The sequence below is a fragment of the Egretta garzetta genome, unplaced genomic scaffold (assembly GCF_000687185.1).
Source record: "Egretta garzetta isolate BGI_Z169 unplaced genomic scaffold, ASM68718v1 scaffold49, whole genome shotgun sequence".
Taxonomy (NCBI): Eukaryota; Metazoa; Chordata; class Aves; order Pelecaniformes; family Ardeidae; genus Egretta; species Egretta garzetta.
This window is the reverse complement of record NW_009260775.1, coordinates 2080438-2086457: the sequence shown is the minus strand read 5'-3', so window position 1 is coordinate 2086457 and position 6020 is coordinate 2080438.

Here is a 6020-nt window from a genome sequence, read left to right as displayed (position 1 = left end):
GATTTCAGTGCTCTAGAAAAGTTTAAAGCGAAATAATCTAAGGAAACGGAAGCCTCTATTTTTAACCTTCTCGGTCATGGGAGATGGGGAGGAAGAAGAGGCGGCCATCTACTGTTGAAGTCTCTTCAGTATATTACTGTATAAATTTAATTTCTACTGCTGTTTTACTGAAGAGGTACTTGTTACTTGTGGATGTTCGGTTATGTTCAAATTAAGATCAGTGTAGGATTGATGGCTTGGTGTGTCTTCCATACTTGTGCTTTATCTCCCGTTGATTGTTTTTTACTTTCCCATTTTTTTTGGTAGACCTGAAATTTTATAGTGTTAAAAAACAAAACAAAACAAACCCAACAAACCATCCAACCAAAACATTACTTGTGCTGTCTTACTCTTTGATTTAATTTCTCATATTGAATTTTTTTTTTCTAATAGTTCTAAATATTTTTTAAATTGAGTTTGAGCAAGTTGTCTTAAAATTTTTTTCCTTGTTATCACACTATTACTATTAATAAAAAGTATATTATCTGGCTGGATTTCTCTGGATTTTTCACAAAATATTTTTTTATTCCTGTATTTTAGCAAAAGCGTGACAGTGAAATTATGAGTATTACTTACTTGGAAGTACTTTATTGGTCTAGCTTGAAGCTTAAATATTGCACAACTGCTGGCAATCATAGAAGTAACAGCATGAAACTTCATAACTTCAACCTCTTAAAAAATTTCAGATGAACATAAACCTGTAAAACTGTCTTTTTCATTAGGATATATTAGTAAATTACTAAAATTGATTGAGAAATACACTGTTAATTTGCAAGGTCAGCATTAAGGAGGACTGTAGGAGGCAAGTGTACTTGGGGAATGGTGTTAATACTGGGATAATTAAATGTTGGGGAAGTAGGGGCTAAGTATTCCAAAAAGCTTGAAAGTTACTGGCTGACAACGGGGTCAGCCTGGATTGTGGAAGCAGCTGTAAGACTTTAAGTACTTTTTTTAGAGAATCTTCTACACAACACCTGCATTAACAGTATGTATTTGTAGCTTACATTAATTTGTATTTGTGACTGGTAGGTTAAGTTTGTTGAGAATCAAAACCTTAGGAATTATATAAAGTAGCATGTCATAAAGTGTAAATAATTTGGCAGCTCTATCTGTAATTTTAAAGTAAAGCCAAAGAGTGAGCTGTGGAGAAGAAAATGTAGGAAATCATTGCAGAACTACTGCTTTTTTCCTTAGGTAGTTACTGGGCTTTAAAGAAATTACTTTACTTAGCAAGGGGGATTGTTGCTCCAGTGGTATAAAAGCAGCAAAGGTTTTAGGGAGATACAGTTTCTTTTGTTAGATCTCCTGATATATTTGGAAAACAAAAGACATTTTAAGCACAGTTTTCTGTAATGTGTTTGGTTTTAGACCATTTTTAGTACCTTAAAGGTAACCGTTAACTGTTTTTGTAATACCAGTTAAAATATGGAGCTTTTAAATAAGTAGGTAGATTGATGTCTTATATGTATGCCAGTGTCTACAATATTCACTAGTGACTTGTCCATCGCCACTTCTAGGCAGCTGAAACATGCGCCCGTATATGCTTGACCAGCCTAAGTCTCTAACTCCGAGGAGTCTCTTCCACTGGAGGAGTGGAAAAACCTTAAATAATGGGGCCATAGATCACCACTTGCAAGAAATGGAGTCTGAAACCAAAAGCATCAAAGATCCTGTCATCGTATTTCCACTTCAGTTGCTTAGAGCTAAGTCGAGCTTAGTAGCTCTTCAGGCAGGTGATTGCAGCGGTGCCCTTGCATCGTGTGTGTGCATCGCATTAGTTGCACTCTTTCAATCCCACGTAAAGTATTGCTTTATTAACGTCCTTCAGAAACTTGAGCAGCGGTCTGGAACAAATCTGTGGCAGTTTGGGCAGGGGTCTGCTGGAGGGCAGTGTAATGCCCGCTCCTGTTGCAGGTTTCCCTCTGGTGCCCCTGGGCACCCACTCTACTAAGGGGGGCATGGGCCCAGGCTGTGGCAGTCCAGAGGGTGCCTGGAAGAGGGGGTGTGGGCAGGGGGTCAACAAATTGTGGACCAGGCTGCTGCTGTTGGGCGGCTCATCCTTCTTAACCCCTGTGTGTTTATTCTGCCTCTCTAGGTGTTGTTGCTCTTGTTTTCTTTAACTTAAAGTAAGAGGGTGCAAAATGCAACCTTTGTGGCCGGGTGGCGATGCTGGAGGGCTGCTGTGCTTGCTGCAATAGGGAAATCTTGGGCAGGGGGAGAAAAGGCAAAATTCCTCTGCTGTACAGGCAAAATTGGGGTGTGACAGTGCAGTAGCACGTTAGAAGACATTACCTAGAAATGGCACGAGAGTCCATAAAACTTCCAGGAATGTGATAATTGAATGTGTTTGAGAAATGCCACACGTGGTACTTTTGGGAAATACACAGGACAAGTATAATGCTGTTTTCAAGTGGGCAGGAGGAGGAGCAAAGCTGTTCTGAAAGGTTAAATGCGAAACTCTTGTCTTGAATTTCTAATATTAGCTGGCAGTGTAGACTTCTCTGGGTGTGAGGCATTTACTGTTTTACCTCACAATTTGTTTTTGATAGGATGTATGTGAAGTCATGGTATGCATATTCTTTTGGCACTTACCTACACATCACTTTGTTCTGAGACTTGAAAAGAATGGTCTCTTGAATATACATTTTCCCAACCATTGTTTTATACTCAGTCCAGTTGCATTTACTTTTTCCTCCCATTGTTTGTCACTTTCTGCTTAATTACTCTAGAAATAGTTTCTGGTAACTTTTAACATGTTTTTTCTTTTTATTAGTGTCATCGAGTAATACTTATTGATGGAAAAAGTTTCATGACATTAATTTCAGGAAAATTTAATTGAATGTGTTCCAGGTATAGTAAGTTTTTTGAGGACTGGGGTTTAAAATACTTTAAATCAAATGACTGAAGTTTTCACTGATAGTAGTGCTGAGCTTGTTTGTGCACATAGACATGGCAGATGTCTGTTTCTCATCTCATTAAACTTAAATTTACCTCTAGGGGAACACTAGTAGTTAAGTATAGTTTGGCTATAGCCTATTCTAAAACATTGTTTCTCCCAGACTACAGTAGTATAAAATCCCTTCAGTATCATGTTTGTTGGCATGTTTTCTAGTATGATGGGCCTTCTCAGTGTATGAGAAGGGTTTTCTTCAGTGAATAAGTGGTTGTAGACCACACCAAAATGTAATTGCATATATACATTAAGATTCTGGTGTTAACCTCTGTGCGTCTTCATCTACTTGCCTTCCAGTTGGCCCAATTACCAGTTAACATAAGATTCACGGTTTTGCTGTCTAAAGCGATTTAAAGTGTTCACAAAAGTGTTTTACAGTGCTTGCTTTATTGAAGAATGTTTAAATTAAGCCTCTGTCATTTGATGCTTTAATAGCCTTTGGACGAATCAATAAATTGCGTGTGTGTGTGTGTTTATATATGCATATATATAGACACATATATACACACACATATATCTAGTTATTTACAATCTGGCTAGCTAGTGAAGAATGATAAATTTAAGGTGGGGAGGCCTTCAGCAGTGCAGAGTTAACCATTACAAATGCACAGAAACTTGAATTGCCAATGGCTGCTAGAATGTTGTAGAAAAGTCTCTGCCATAATGTTTGGGATAATCCCACAGACTTCAAAATTTTGGAGAAAAGTTGAGTCTAGCAAGGTCAGACTTAAGGGTAACAAGCTAGTCAGCAAATGCTGGCAAATCTTTCTGGACATATGAGATTAGTGAGAGAACGTAGCCGATGGGAAGACAGTTTTGAAGAACTTTACCCTTTTGCTTCTGTACTACTCGAGAGGTAGCCAAGGTACCTTAATAAATCAGAAATGCAAGAGGCAACGTAATAGTGAGGATGTGCTCATCTTTTCTGATTAAACGTGAAGTGATCCTGCAAGAGTCTGCAGGAAGAATTCCACTGCATGATAGTGTCTTGCAGCATTTAAGACCATTTTATGTACTTGTTACTGATATGTAAAGCTTCTTTTGATGCCTCCTATTCTTCTAACATGCAGAACTTCGTGGACTGGAATTTGGAGTTCTATGCCCCATTTTTGTTCCTCCATGTCTGCTGGGGACCTGCCTTTTCCTGTCTCCTTCATTTTCTTCCTGCTTTGAACTCCTCCTGTTATTCTTGCTCATGTGCAAAGGGCTTATTACTAAGAACTTGCTAGTAAGGTCTCGCAGATGCACCTCTTCACCCTTGCTCAGCTGAGTTCCATTAGGAAAATACAGGTGTTTCCTCCTCATCTGGTAGTTGCATACAGAAGTTGTGACCAGAAGTCAGAGGAGAAGAAATTTGTGTGTGTGTGCATATGCTTACCCACAAGCACATACACTTACGCCTCTGCGTAAGGGTGTAGCAACTCATCACTTCTCCCAGTGACTCTTCTGCAATGGTTTAGTTAACTGGTGGGCAGGATTGTGGCCAAGTAAGCTGGTCAGAAATTTGAGTTCTCAAACTAGAGGAGTCATTGCAAAACTAAGGATATGGCTGCCAAGCAGTTTGCTAGACTGAACTGAACATAAAAATCAGCTTTAATATGTACGGAGGATGCAGAAATCGGAGAGCTGCGTGACTTGGTCTTCTCCAGCAGAAGGTTGCAGGGTTGTGGTTTGCAAGATGGAGGAAATGAACAGGTAACTGCAGGTCTGGTCTTCACTAACTGGGACCTTAATTACCAATAGCATGGAGTTGGAAAACACTGTTATTCACATAAATGGGTGAAAACGTTATAAACGTTGATTCAGAATCAGTGAAACTAGAACACTGCTTTACTTGCCCACCCTAAAGCTGTGCTGTGGCTGGACAGGTGCAGTGTCATGTTAGGCTTCTCACATGGGTGGAAGAATTCAGCTTGTCTCTCAGATTCTGAAGTTCCCCATTGAATTTTCCTTATCTTTTAGGCTTTTGATTTTTATCTGTTTGAGGTTTTTTCTGAAGTCTTTTCCAATATAAAAGTCCTTGAGAAGATCTTGTAAATATTTAGAGATTTTGAGTAAAAAGAAGGCAGCTTTATTAGGATTGGCAAAAGAAGAGTCATAAATATCTTGCATGTCACTGTTTCTAGCTAAGAACATACTCATGTGAAGATCTAATTTGACATCAGTTTAGTAGAACTGTAGTTTCCTACTTCCCCTCCCTTAACTGTCTTACCTGCCACCTATTCCTGCTCTTCTTCTCTTTATGGCTTATTCCCAGCTGCCCTATATAGTTTTGTCTGTTTTCTGGTCTAGGGGCCGAGTCACCTGCTGCTCCGACTGCCTTCCTGCAGCCAGCCCCTCCAGCGACTGCCTCTGCCCTCCCGCTAATCTTGGGTTCTGGATGGTGGCTTTGTGCAGTTGCCTGCAACTTTGGGCTATCTGTGCATACACAAACAAAACATATTTTAAAGCGCTCATGGACAGTCTTACTTAACCCCTCTGCCCCCATTTTTTTATTGTTTATCCTCTGTAAAAAAGATAACAAAAGCAGTTTTCTTAAAAGCACTGACTTTTAAGCTGGCTATAATTTTTTGAAGGAGGAATTTCGGTTGTCTTGACGAAATGTGGGTGTATTTTCAGCAAGAATTTCCTATAATATTTGAGTTCTGAATTTGGATATGGATCATAGCTGCTGTTAAGAAACGAATAGCTGCTCAGAAGACTTGGCTGCTTGTGTGGAACTGTTTCGGCAGTTCCTGAGCAGTCAGACAAGTCATGCGAGAGCTGCAATTGGACATAGCACTTTATTTTATGTTTCAACATACTAAGCCAATATTTCTTAGCTGCTTTTGGTTTTGGGAGTACGATAAAGGATAAAAACAGAAGTCTATTGTTTGTCTGTTGCTACTTGTTAGTAGAAGTTTATTGTTTCTCGAGTAGTGACAGGAGGTTAGAGGGTATCCTCAGGTACATTTCTTGTAGGTGTTTGTAGGCAGTATAAACCTCTTACTTTTTCTAAGTCAGCAAATCATATAGGTTCTCTCTTACT